The following is a 12,744-nucleotide window of genomic DNA, read 5'->3' on the forward strand; positions in this document are numbered from 1 at the left end:
GCACCAATGGGCGAGCGGCGTGTTGGCTGCCAAGGTAGCAGGCTGCTGGAAAGGCCTCTGGCCATCTCCCCGCACGGTTCCCGGAACACAGCGCAGCTGGATTCAGTGCAAGGTTTCACGCCCACTTTGCACCATTAAAGACAACAGAAAAACAACCCCCATAGAGCAGCAGTTAGTGGCCCTGCACCGTGGGGTGTAGGACACACAGGGCTGCCTGCAAAAAAGCCCTGGATGGGAAAAGTCTCAGGCTATGTCCAGACTGCAGAGCTTGTCCGGGATCCAAGGAATGCATCTGCTTTTCCGGAAAAAAAATGTCGGAAAAGTGGATACTTTTTTCGGCATCCCTGTAACCCTCGTGTTACTAGGAAGAAGGATGTTCAGAAAGAGGGTTTTTTTCCAAAATTTGGTCCTATGTAGACAGGCCAAATTTTGGAAAAGCTTCTTTTGGAGGCAAATCGGAAAAAGAGACACAACTTGGCTGTGTCTACATTGGCACCCTTTTCCGGAAAAGGGTGCCAATGTAGACACAGCCCTTGCGTACTGCAAATTGCATTGCTTTTTCTGATTTATCTGTGTAGTGTAGACATAGCTCCAGCGGGGCAGCCAGGTCAGGCTGTAACTCTAAAAATGAGTGGTCCTGTGGCACCGTAGAGGCTAACCCAAATCTAGAGAGAAGCATGAGCTTCATTCTAGATACATCTGTGTTAGACTCCGCGGTGCCACAGGACTGGGGATGCAGGCACTCAACACAAACTGTCCGTGGCCCATAAAACCCAGGCCTCCGACCGTGCCCCACCAAGGCAGGGTTTCGCATCCTCCTGGCCAGCCGGTGAGAAGTGCAGGAGGCAGATACGTATTTCCCTCCCGCTGACTTTTTGCGAAGATCGGTACTTTTCTAGCAGCGCTGTGCACAGAGCCTCCCGCCCCCGCACAAGGACAAGACGGGCCCCGGGGAGGGAAGGAAGCTGGGGTCCCGCTGACGAGCCCCTGCGACTCAGACGTGTGCTAAGCCGTGCCGGGCTGCTCATGGCGCCAGGGATCGGCTCTGCAAACTAGCGGCTCCACCTCGGCGCCTCGCTGGGCCCAATCAGCTGATCACACCGGCTGTTTCGTCCCGCCCACGGTGTGTCTCGGCCAGTGGCTTGTGCCAGGGTCCCCCGCCTCCATCCGTGACGGGCTGGTGCCAAACTGCCCGGGGCGCTGGGTTTTGCAAAGTCCAAGCCCATCTGAAGACACCTACCCAGGCCCTCCCCCGCCCACATTCACCCTCTCTCCTAGCCCCCCGGCCTGGCCCTTCCACTAATTCTCGTCCCCCCGTCCCGCTGCTGTGAATGATAAACCCCTCCCGATCAAACCGCCCGTTGGCATGTGCAGGGGCCTTCCCCGGAACAACGCTGCAGGGAAGCGAAGCGCAGCTTCCCGAAACCCCGCCCGGGGACGGCTCCCCTTGTCCAAGCTCGCCTCCCGAGAACGGCCCTGCGAGCCACTGCCCCGGCCAGGCGTGGCCCCCACTCCGGCAGGCCTAAGCCCGGGCTGAGCCGCCAGCCGAGTGTGTGTGTAAGCCAGGGCTGTTAATGACTCAGACGCCGAGGGAGGCTGTGCAAGGCTAGCGCCTGTCTCGCGTGGGCGGTGACGCTGTTCTGCCTTTCCAGCGCCGGGCTGACGAGTGTGGAGACAGCCCTGTGTCCGGGAGACACCGCATCGGAGGTGCTGTTCAGGGTGACCCGAGGGGGCTGGGGGGGAGTTGCCCAGTGCAGACTGGCGGTGCGGGCCTGCCCTGATTCACGGCCTCCGGAGAAGCCAAGCTGCCCAGTCACTGCGGCAGGGCTCGAATCAAGCCAGACGGGCTGCTGGAGCAGAGCCCACGGGGAAGGTTCCCACAGGAGGCAGCCGAAGGGCGGTGGAGAAGGCTGGGATCCACCCTCCACAAGACAATTCTCCACCCTGCAGTCACAGAACCCTCGCACACTAGAACCGGAAGGGACCTCGCGAGGTCATCAAGGCCAGTCCTTGCCCTCCCGGCAGGACCCAGCACTGTCTAGACCAGGGGTTCCCAATCTCTTTCGGTCCCCGTACCCCCTTGGCTTTTCGTAAACCTTCCCGCTAGTCAGTATGAAAGGAAATAAATTCTAGACTCTAGAATCCACAACTTTTTTCACTCACTCAAAGTTCTCCTATTCCAAGGAGAACTTTTGGAATATTTCAATTAGGATAATCTAGTTATTTACCAAATATTCCCTGTACCCCCTTGACAAGCCTCTCGTACCCCCTGGGTGTATGCGTACCCCAGGTTGGGAACCCCTGGTCTGGCCCATCCCTGGCAGGCGTCTGTCCAACCTGCTCTTCAATATCCCCAGGGATGGAGATTCCACAACCCCCTGGGCAACTTATCCCAGTGTTTCACCCCCGACAGGCAGGAAGTTTTTCCTAATGTCCAACCTGAACCTCCCTCGCTGCCGTTTCAGCCCCTTGCTCCTTGTCCTGTCCTCAGAGGCCGAGGGGAACAATTTTTCTCCCTCCTCCCTGTGACACCCTTTTAGATCCTTGAAAACGCTCGTGTCCCCTCTCCGTCTGCTCCTTTCCAAACTCAACAAGCCCCGTCCTTCGGCCTCCCTCCCAGCTCATGTTCTCTCGACCTTTCACCATTCTGGATGCTCCTAGAGGCAAGTCCTAGCGGCTTGTCCCCCCCCCCCCCCGCTCCCGGCTGCTCAGGCAGAGACTTTATTGGGCTTCTTTTATCTTTGCAAATGCTGCATCCACCAGGACACTCACCAGCAGCCAGCTCAGCGGACGCCACTCGCGCTCTCACATTGATTGGCTCCGCTCTCGGCGGCCCCCTCCTCGGATGCCCGGCAGCACTCGCAGCCAGCCCGGCACCGGCCACGTTGCACTAGGGACGTCAAACCCCAGCTTGGCGGTTCACCGTGTGCCCAGCTGAAAGGCGGCAGGCGGGGGGCCGCGCCAGCCCACCGCTTAACCAGCTAACCTGTCACGTCCCTACCTGGCATTGCGCCAAAACCCCGCCCGTACGAACATCCCTCCATCACCACGCCCAGCAGCCGGTTCTTGGCTTTTGGCAGAACCCCCCAGCCTGCTGGTGAAATCTGAGGATGGCTGGGGTCACCAAATGAAATCAGTAGGTAGCAGGTTTAAAACAAACAAAAGGAAGTTTTTCTTCACACAACACACAGTCAACCTGTGGAACTCCTCGCCAGAGGATGTGGTAAAGGCCAGGACTTTAACAGGGTTCAGAGAAGAGCTGGTGAAATTCATGGAGGTTCGGTCCATCCATGGCTCTTAGCCAGGCTGCGGAGGATGGTGTTCCTAGCCTCAGTTTGTCTGGAAATGGGTGACAGTAGAGGGATCACACAATGATTCTTATGTTCTTAGCCTAGTCCCACCCATAGGTCGGCCCCCCAGCACCCCAGTTCCCTGCCCTAGGTCACAACTGCCTCCTTCACCCAGACTCCAGTCTCCGTCCTGCACCCCAATCCCTTCCCCTAAACTCCCTTCTGCACCCAACATCCACCCCAGATCCCGCATCTCCTCCATTAACACCCCGGAAGAATGCGGCCCTCGACTGCTTTCAAACCTTGGGAGCGCCCCCCCCCCGAAAGCATTGCCCACCCCTGCGTTAGCAGCAACACGGACACGCAGGCACAGGAGCTGTGGAGACTTTCCACTTTGGGCCTCTGCTCCGAACGGCCCAAGGGAAGGCGACACGCCCTGTGTAAGGAAGGAGACATCAGGCCAGTCTGTGGCAAACCCCTGGCTGCTCGGGAGGCCGAAAGAGCCTCTGGGGAGCTGACCCCCCGGGGCAAACCCAGTGGCGGCTGGCGGCAGGGCGGGCGAGGCGTTTGTACCCATTCAGCGAGTGCCCCCGAGACGTGGTGGCTGTAACGTGGCACCGGCCTGCAGGGCTCCGTTCGTGCAGGCTGTCGGGATAGCGAGGAGGCCCACGGCAAAGCAAACCCAGTGCCCCGTCCTGAGAACAGGCTGTCCTCGGGAGCAGGGCCCGGGGCTGGGCTCCATCGACACCGCGGACTCCAGAGTCGCCCGAAACGGCGATTCCCCATCTCTTGAGCAAGCCCGTTATCTCGAAATCCGACGGGCTCGCTATTCCCACGCCCCTGGGACCCTCGCGGCAGACGAGGGGGGAAGGGAGGCTTCGGAATCGCGCTCTACTTCGCAGCGCGCTCGGCGCAAGCGGACGACTTGCCCCGCTCGCGGTGCAGACGCTCCCGCGGCAGTCGGGCACGAAGCTCCACGCCAGCGCCGGGCTCGGCACAGGAGGGGCTGCGCTGTCGTTCTGCGGAGAAAAGGGGGCCCCTTGCGCCGGGATCGCCTCGCTCAGAAGCTTCCTGAGCAAATGCTGCCACCGTGTGGGCTCCGGAGCGCGCTCTGCGGCCGCGCAGGGGAGCAGGAACCAGCGCGCCAGGGCCCAGGAGGAAGGCTACACATGGGCAGCACAAACCAGCCCCCGATTCCCGCCCCGCAGAGACCCCTGCCCCCCACGGCTGGATGCGCTGGCTGCATCTCAGCAGGTACCACGGAGCAGGAAAGGAAACACGTCGTCTTCCCAGCTCGCGCCACGTCCCCTGGGCCGGGTGGGCCTCCCTGTCAGCCCCGCGGTTCCCCTGGCCACGGGAGGGTGTCGGAGTGGTATCTCCCACCCCGGTTGGCGTTTGGATGGCGCCCCTGCTGAGCGATGGTAGAACCCTCCGCCCCATGAATCAGCGAGGGGACGTCGGCCCAGCAACGTCGTTTCGAGATAACTCCACGTCTACGCAGCCGGCAGGGATTTCGGCAGCGTGTCGAGCCGGAGGGCGTCCTCCTCCGACCCCCACAGCCCTCGTGGGACGAGGAGTCGGGAGAGCCGGGGGGAGAGGGCTCGCTTTCCAATTCCGGGCGGTGTGGACGCTCCCCATTTCGAAAGACGCGCCGCAATGGACGTAGCTCAATTGGCGTCGCTTATTTCCAGCGGAGCCCTGCTGTGTAGACGCGCCCTTACTGAACACCGGCCCCGGCCAGCTCCCGATCTCCAGGGTCAATGCGTTTGGCCAGCCCGTTCCCAGCCAGCAAGGCAGGAGGGCCGCTACCGCGCCGGGCAGGGCACTACGGTTTCTTTTCAAATGAAGGAGAGAGAGAAAACGGAAGCTGGTAAAGACGAGGCTTTGGCAACTTGCAACCTGCAGGGCTGTTCCCCGCACAGATTTCTCTGCCCTCCCACACTGTAGGGACACACGCCTTTACCCGGTTCCTAGTGCTCAAGGTGCAACCCTGTGAATGTACACACCCACCCGTACCCAGTTCCTAGGGCTCAGGGCAGAACTTCCTGCAGATCGGCAGGATCTTACGCCTGAGCCCTAGGGATTGGGTGCAGGTGTGTGTCCCTGAAGTGTGGGAGGGATAGAGAGACTCGTGCAGGTAACAAATTTTGTGACTCCAGGCAGGGCCGGACTAAGGGGTGGGTGAGCCAGGCAGCTGCCCAGGGCGCCAACCGATGGGGGGTGCCTGACTGCCGCAGCGCCGGCCCCCCCCATCCCCGCAGTGCCGGCCAGCAGTGCCCTTCCCCCCATGGCCGCGGGGCCCTGCACGGCCAGGTGGCTGGGCAGCGTATGCACCGTGCAGCCCGGGCCCGGGGCACCAAAATGGCTCGGGCCAGCCCTGACTCCAGGTTTTACACCTAATGGCTGCTGCTCTTCAGTCTGGCGGCAGAGGGAGGCTTTCAGCCTTCCCCTTTTGGTTACAGGCCTGCCACTGCGGCTACAGACAAACCAGATTGTTACAGGGCCCTGAGTCACATGCCTAGTGGTGTCTGGAATCCGCCCGCGTGTCAGGCCAGAGGACGAGCGAACGCCCACTGATTAGCGGATACTTGCTGCCGGTACGTGTGTACGTCGCACAATGGTCCATAGCCCCATTGCTCCTATCACCCATTACATCCAGGCGAACCATTGCATTCCTGCACCTCGCCCCCACTTCCGGGTCTTGTAGCTCTACCCCAGGCTATTCGGCGCCTGTCTCTGACCCCCAGCCCGTCACATCATCACACGAGAACTTGAGCTTGTATTCGTTACGCCTGGGAAGAGAAACCCAGGGGCTGTGTCTACACTGGCAGGAATTTCCAGAACTGCTTAAAATGGAATACTATTCCGTTTTCAGTTTTTCCGGAAAAGGAGCGTCTACATTGGCAGGCTGCTTTTCCGGAAAAGCCCTTTTTCCGGAAAAGCGTCTGTGGCCAATGTAGACGCACTTTTCCGGAAAAGAGCCCTGATCGCCATTTTCGCAATCGGGGCTTTTTTCCGGAAAAGACTCCTGGGCTGTCTACACTGGCCCTTTTCCGGAACAGTGTTCCGGAATAAGGACTTATGCCCGAGCGGGAGCAGAATAGTTTTTCTGGAATAGCGGCTGATTTTGTACAGTAGAGCGTCGTTGCTTTTCCAGAAATTCAAGGGGCCAGTGTAGACAGCTCACAGCTTATTCTGGAAAAGCGGCTGATTTTCCGGAATAAGTGGCCCAGTGTAGACACAGCCAGGGTGTTATACCCAGAGCACAAGGCCCAAGTGCTGCAGACACCAGTGCCCCTACTTGGCTTTCCTGCTCTGGATGGTCCCAAATGAAGCCACCGGCGCTAGCCCTGGTAGCAGAGAACCTGTATGACTTTGCGGCCTCGGGGCGTGAATGTGCACAGAGGAGCTGTGAAGGTGACACAGTGATGGGGTTGTTGCATGTGCATTGCTAGCTGGTAGGGTGGGCGTACCCCAAGCTGAAGCAGGTGGGGTTAAAACCCTGCGGGTGGAGGAAGTCCCGCCCCTTCGCCCAAACTGGGCATGCTCCAAATGCTGGGGCAGCATAAAAGGCAGGAGAGCTGCTCAGTTGGGGCTGGCCACTGAAGGGGAAGGATCTCCAGCTAGAGCTGCACCTGTTGGTGATCCAGACAGTGGGCACCAGAGACCCAGGAGACTGCCGTGAGTGACCAGCACCAGAGGAGCCCCTGGGAGTACCAGCTGCCTGGGATCCAGGGACCATGTGGAATGCCACCCTGCCAGCACTGGTAGCAAGTGACCCTGGGAGGGTGTTGGAGTGGTATCTCCCGCCCAGGTGAGCCTGGTGTGTTTTGCTTTGGAGCCCCCACTGAACGAGTGGTAGAACCCTCTGCCACTCAGATGCTATGTCTACACTCGTGGCTTCTTGTGTGAGAAATATGCAAATGAGGCTAAGCATGGAATATTGCTGAGCCTCATTTGCATGCCTAATGAGCTGCCATTTTCTGCAGAAGAGGCCCTTGTGCCAGAAGCAGCTGTCTACACGGCCCCTTCTTGTGCAAGAAAACCCCTCTTGTGCAATGCCGTTATTCCTGAAGATACTCAGCGTAGCGGCATTGCGCAAGGGGGTTTTCTTGCGCAAGAAGGGGCCGTGTGGACAGCTCCTGGCGCAAGCGCCTCTTCTGTAAAAATGGTGGCTCATTAGGTATGCAAATGAGGCTCGGTGATAGTCCATGCTTAGCTTCATTTGCATATTTCTCACGCAAGAAGCTGTGAGTGTGGACATAGCCCGAGTGCCCTGGATTGGGACCTGGTGGAGGAAAGTGGGCCCATGTCCCCCTACCAGGGCTGCCACCCCTGCCCCCATTAGGCAAGGCTGCCCTGAGACAAGGGCTAACGTTATTGACTCTAACCATTAAGATAACTACCCTAGACCAAGGGTTGTTGTTTACAGCCTAAAAGAGCCTGCCGAGGACCCTGCAGTGGGCCAGGTGGTGTCCGCCCCTCCGGATCCCCTCCCCCAGGGATGGGGTGTGCGTGCGCTGCAACACTGGGCTTGTTGCAGTCAACCCAAGGACACCTTTGTGGTTTGCCCAGAGAGGGCTGACTGCAATTTACCAAGAATCCCCAAACAGCAGGGGAGCTGGCAGCCTCTGCAGGCCCTGGGCAAGGTGTGTGTGGGAGAGGGGCCAGGAAAGGGCAGGGCCGGGCCAGGCCAACTCCATGCCACCCAGACCGTGGCATGCACACACCCCTCCGCCTCCAGCACCATCTGGAGGGCACAGAGCAGCACCCCCAGGCAGCCTGCAGAGCTGCCCCGAGCAGGCCCCGTGGTGCTCCAGCAGCGATTTAAAGGGCCCGGAGCCCCTGGCCCCTCAAACAGGCTACCGGCTCTCGTTGGACTGGGACCTACGCCGTGAGCTTGGGGACACTCACCGGGAGCCCTAGTGCGGTTCTCTCTCCACCACCAGGGAAGCGTGTCCTTCCCTAGGCTCCCGCCATGCAGCGGGCTCGTCACGCTGGATTCCTGAACTCTGGAGCAAAGCCAGCGAGGGGACCAGCCACAGAGACCCTCGTCGCGTGCCGCTCCTGCCAGCCGGTCCTGGCCATGCGCCCCAACAGCCAGAGAACAGGGTGTGACCTTCGGGTAGCGACCCCACTCTCCGCAGGACGACCCCTTCCGCCTCTCCCGCTGCATTCCCAGCAGGGATTCAGCTCCCCTGCCAGATGGTAAGTGACATGCGACTAGTTACAGGAAAGAGAACGCACCAGACAGGAGCAATCTGTTCCCTGCCACGAGTCTGCCTGCTAATATAGTTAAGGGGGGGTTCACCTTGTCAGCTGGAGAACCCGCAGTAATGGAGGGATGAAGCTGATTTTTAACCAGGATGGACGAGTCTCAGACTCCTAGATTTTAAGGTCAGAAGGGACCATTCTGATCATCTAGTCTGACCCCCTGCACAGTGCAGGCCACAGAATCTCACCCACCCCTCCTAGAATAATCCTCTTGCCTATATCTCAGATATTGAAGTCCTCAAATGATAGTTTAAAGACCTCAAGCTGCAGAGAATCCTCCAGCAAGTGACCCGTACCCCATGCTACAGAGGAAGGCGAAAAACCTCCAGGGCCTCTGCCAATCTACCCTGGAGGAAAATTCCTTCCCGACCCCAAATATGGCGACCAGCTAAACCCTGAGCATGTGGGCAAGACTCACCAGCCAGACCCCCATGTCTTCATGTCCCTGGAAAGTGACACAGGAGGGGGGGCTGCTTTTTTTTTGTTTTCCAAACAAATTTTGAAATCCTCACTACTGTCAGTGCAGAGGGGGAACCTAGATGGCAGGAAGTTTGCTAGCAGCTTCCTTTGGAATTCTTTGTTGCCACTAACCTAGGACGTGAGCAGCTTTTGCCCTCGCTGAAGTGGGGGGGAAGGGGAAGGCATTACAGCTCTGGTAGTCCTATGCCAGACCAGTTCAAGGGAGAACCCTCCTTTGCTGTCAGTAATTATTACTTTTGCCTGTTCCCAGACTGACTGTCACACAACCCTGCCACACGGACATTGCCCTGGGCTCCCTTCTGTAGCAGACAACTGGCTGGAAGTTAAAAGCAGCTGGGTATGGACAAAACTTTAGTCTTGCTTCTCTCCCTACAGAGGAGTAAGGCAGGTCAGACCCAGCTGCCGTTTTCCTTGGGACTGCCCTTCAATATTAGGATTCACTCAGTTCAGCGGTAAATAAAATATTCATGATGGCGCATTCTTCTAAAGCAGCCTTGTAGGCACCGTGTGCAATCGAAGAGAAGAGTGTGTGCTACTCACAAGTGAAACGGCCCCTCGCCGAGGAGCCCGGTTTGCACCCTAATGGATGACACCGCTAAGTAAAACACAAGCAGTGTCTGAACGACTCTATTTGCGGTAGAGCTGTCGCTCAGGAAAATTGAGCAGTCCCGTAGCCCTCTTCAAAAAACACTCAAGAGCTGACCCAGTTTTCCAGCCGTGTGCTATCGCTCTCGGGAAAGCTGGCTCCCGCAGGGGCTGAGCCTGAGAGCATCCACTCAAATAGCTGGGCCTGTATCTCTAGTTAATAGGTGAACCTGGCATCCTGGCCTTGCTCCACGGCTGCCGTCCCCAGTGCGATCCCTCAGGCTGAGTACAGGGCCAGACTGAGGCCTGCCTACACTTCCCCTGGCTCACTCATTGCACTTTGATTGAAACATGATGACAGAATGTGCTTGGTGTGAGACGTTGAGAGAGCTTTATGGGCAGCCCCTGATGTAGGCAAGGGAAGGCTTTGCCTTCTCAAAACTGCCTGTGTTCCCACCACCCAGGTCTCCAGCTGCCTGGCTCTCTGGCCGCCGGGAGGGCTGGGGTCATGGTGCGGCTGCCTGATTCTTGGGGTGCCCAGGAAAGCTGGGTCCGTGGCATAGCTATTCAGCCCTCTGGCCAGCGAGGAAGGATGTTGCTGCGGCATGGCTGTCAAGATCTCCAGCTGCCAGGCATACCGGAGGGCTGGGAAGGGTGGGACTGTGCCACTTGCTAGGACGGGTGAGACTAAGGGTTTTGGAGATGGGCTGGGCCACTACAGGGGGGCCCAGCATGGCTGGGGGTGGGGGGAAGGGGAGCGTGGCGGAAGGCATGGGACTGGGGCTTGCCTTATCTATGGGCTGAATGCCCAGCTGGGAATCATGCTTCTCTGAACCACATGGCTGGGTCCCCCTGTCCTCCATGAAGACACTTATTCATCCCATCTACCCCTGGAAAGTCAAAGGTCCGGTGTGTGCTGCTGAACACGGGAAGGAGGAGTCGGTCTCACAGCAGAGCAAGGGTAGGCAGAGAGGCACATCCAGAAATGGAGGATCTGTGGCAGCTCAGGGAAGAGAGGTTAGTCAGAAGTATCATTTAAAATGAGGTTTGGGGAGAACAGGCTGCAACACTTTCCACCTCAGTAAAGGGGACCTCGATAAAGGAGACCTCCAGATTACAGAGGGCAGGCCCAGAGAAGATGTAAGTTCCAGTTGTGCAGAACTCTGGATCAGCAGCAGGAAAGCACGTAGCAGCTAATTACAAAAATAGTCTGTCCATAGATTTCCTCGTAGGCCACAGCCCCATCACGGCCAGCTGGCCTGACCTAGTACATCACGCAGAAGGCCAGAGAAGTCCGTTGTATTGGCATATTTGCCTAGGCCAGATATGGGTAACATTCCTCATACTAAGGATGTTAAATTTAGACGAATTGAAAAGCCAATATAATTTGCATTGACTATTCAATTGGTGGATAAGGGCACCGCTGCCGTTGAAAGGCAGCAAGAGCCTTTGGTCTATTTCAAAGGCAGAGGTGCCGCATGGCCAGTGGGGGGCTGCTTGAGTCCCCTGCTCGCCCCCTACTCCCTCGGTGCTTCTGCTTTTAAAATGTCCTTGCTACATTTCAAAAGGCAGAAGTGCAGCCAGTTCCCTACTGCCCCCATCCCCCGTGGAGATGGTGCTGGGGGGAACGGGCAACTGACAGCAGGGGAGGGACTACACCCGTCCATCAAATGAGGGGTGACTCATGAGGTAGGTGAAAAAGGGGGGGGGCTCCCTGGAAATCCTGGGAGGAGAGCCCTGAGGGGAAGGGGATGTTGGGGAGGGGTCTGATTCCAGAGGAGGTTGTCCCTGAGGGGCAATGGCAGGGGTCTGTTCCCAAGGCGGGTGATGGGGGTTCTGCTTCCAGTGAGGTCCCTGTGGAGGAGGTGAGCTCCAGGGGAGTCCCTGAGAAGAAGGGGACTCGGGGGGGGGGGGGTCTGTCTGGGGGGACTCCGAGGGGAAGGGGATATCTGGGCGGGACCTCAAAGGGAAAGAGGCTGGGGGGTCTGCCTGAAGGGATCCCAGGGGATGGGGCTTGGGGGGGCTGCCTGGGGGAACCCCGAGAAGGGGCATCAGGGGGGCTGCCTGGGGGAGATCCCAGGGGAAGGGGGATCGGGGGGGGGGCTGCCTGGGGGGATCCCAGGGGAAGGGGAGTTGGGGGGGCTGCCTGGAAAGGATCCCAGGGAAAGGGGCTGGGGGGCTGCCTGGGGGGATCCCGGGGAAGGGAGGGTCGGGGGGGCTGTTTGGGGATCCCAGGGGAAGGGGGGGTCGGGGGGGCTGCCTGGGGGGATCCCAGGGGAAGGGGGGGTCGGGGGGGCTGCCTAGGGGGATCCCAGGGGAAGGGGCTGGGGGGGTCTGTTTGGGGATCTCAGGGGAAGGGGGGGTCGGGGGGCTGCCTGGGGGGATCCCAGGGGAAGGGGGGTGGGGGGGCTGCCTAGGGGGATCCCAGGGGAAGGGGGGGTCGGGGGGGGGCTGCCTAGGGGGATCCCAGGGGAAGGGGCTGGGGGGGTCTGTTTGGGGATCTCAGGGGAAGGGGGGTCGGGGGGCTGCCTGGGGGGATCCCAGGGGAAGGGGCTGGGGGGTCTGTTTGGGGATCCCAGGGGAAGGGGGGTCAGGGGGCTGCCTGGGGGGATCCCAGGGGAAGGGGCTGGGGGGTCTGCCTGGGGGGATCCCAGGGGAAGGGGGGTCGGGGGGGCTGCCTGGGGGGATCCCAGGGGAAGGGGGGGTCGGGGGGCTGCCTGGGGGATCCCAGGGGAAGGGGGGGTCGGGGGGGGCTGCCTGGGGGATCCCGGGGGAAGGGGGGTCGGGGGGGCTGCCTGGGGGGATCCCAGGGGAAGGGGGGGTCGGGGGGGGCTGCCTGGGGGATCCCGGGGGAAGGGGGGTCGGGGGGGCTGCCTAGGGGGATCCCAGGGGAAGGGGCTGGGGGGGTCTGTTTGGGGATCTCAGGGGAAGGGGGGTCGGGGGGCTGCCTGGGGGGATCCCAGGGGAAGGGGCTGGGGGGTCTGTTTGGGGATCCCAGGGGAAGGGGGGTCAGGGGGCTGCCTGGGGGGATCCCAGGGGAAGGGGCTGGGGGGTCTGCCTGGGGGGATCCCAGGGGAAGGGGGGTCGGGGGGGCTGCCTGGGGGGATCCCAGGGG

At 59.9% G+C, this 12,744-nt stretch overlaps 1 long non-coding RNA gene across 1 annotated transcript; it reads left to right on the top strand.

Moving 5' to 3' along the window:
* The first annotated feature begins 687 nt into the window (after positions 1-687).
* On the top strand, positions 688-10,326 carry LOC142819565 (uncharacterized). The gene is made up of 3 exons (XR_012897464.1): positions 688-7,104; positions 8,240-8,498; positions 9,295-10,326. It is a non-coding gene; the product is annotated as an uncharacterized LOC142819565 (long non-coding RNA).
* The last annotated feature ends 2,418 nt before the right edge of the window (positions 10,327-12,744 follow it).

This window comes from Pelodiscus sinensis, chromosome 24, assembly GCF_049634645.1.
Source record: "Pelodiscus sinensis isolate JC-2024 chromosome 24, ASM4963464v1, whole genome shotgun sequence".
Taxonomy (NCBI): Eukaryota; Metazoa; Chordata; order Testudines; family Trionychidae; genus Pelodiscus; species Pelodiscus sinensis.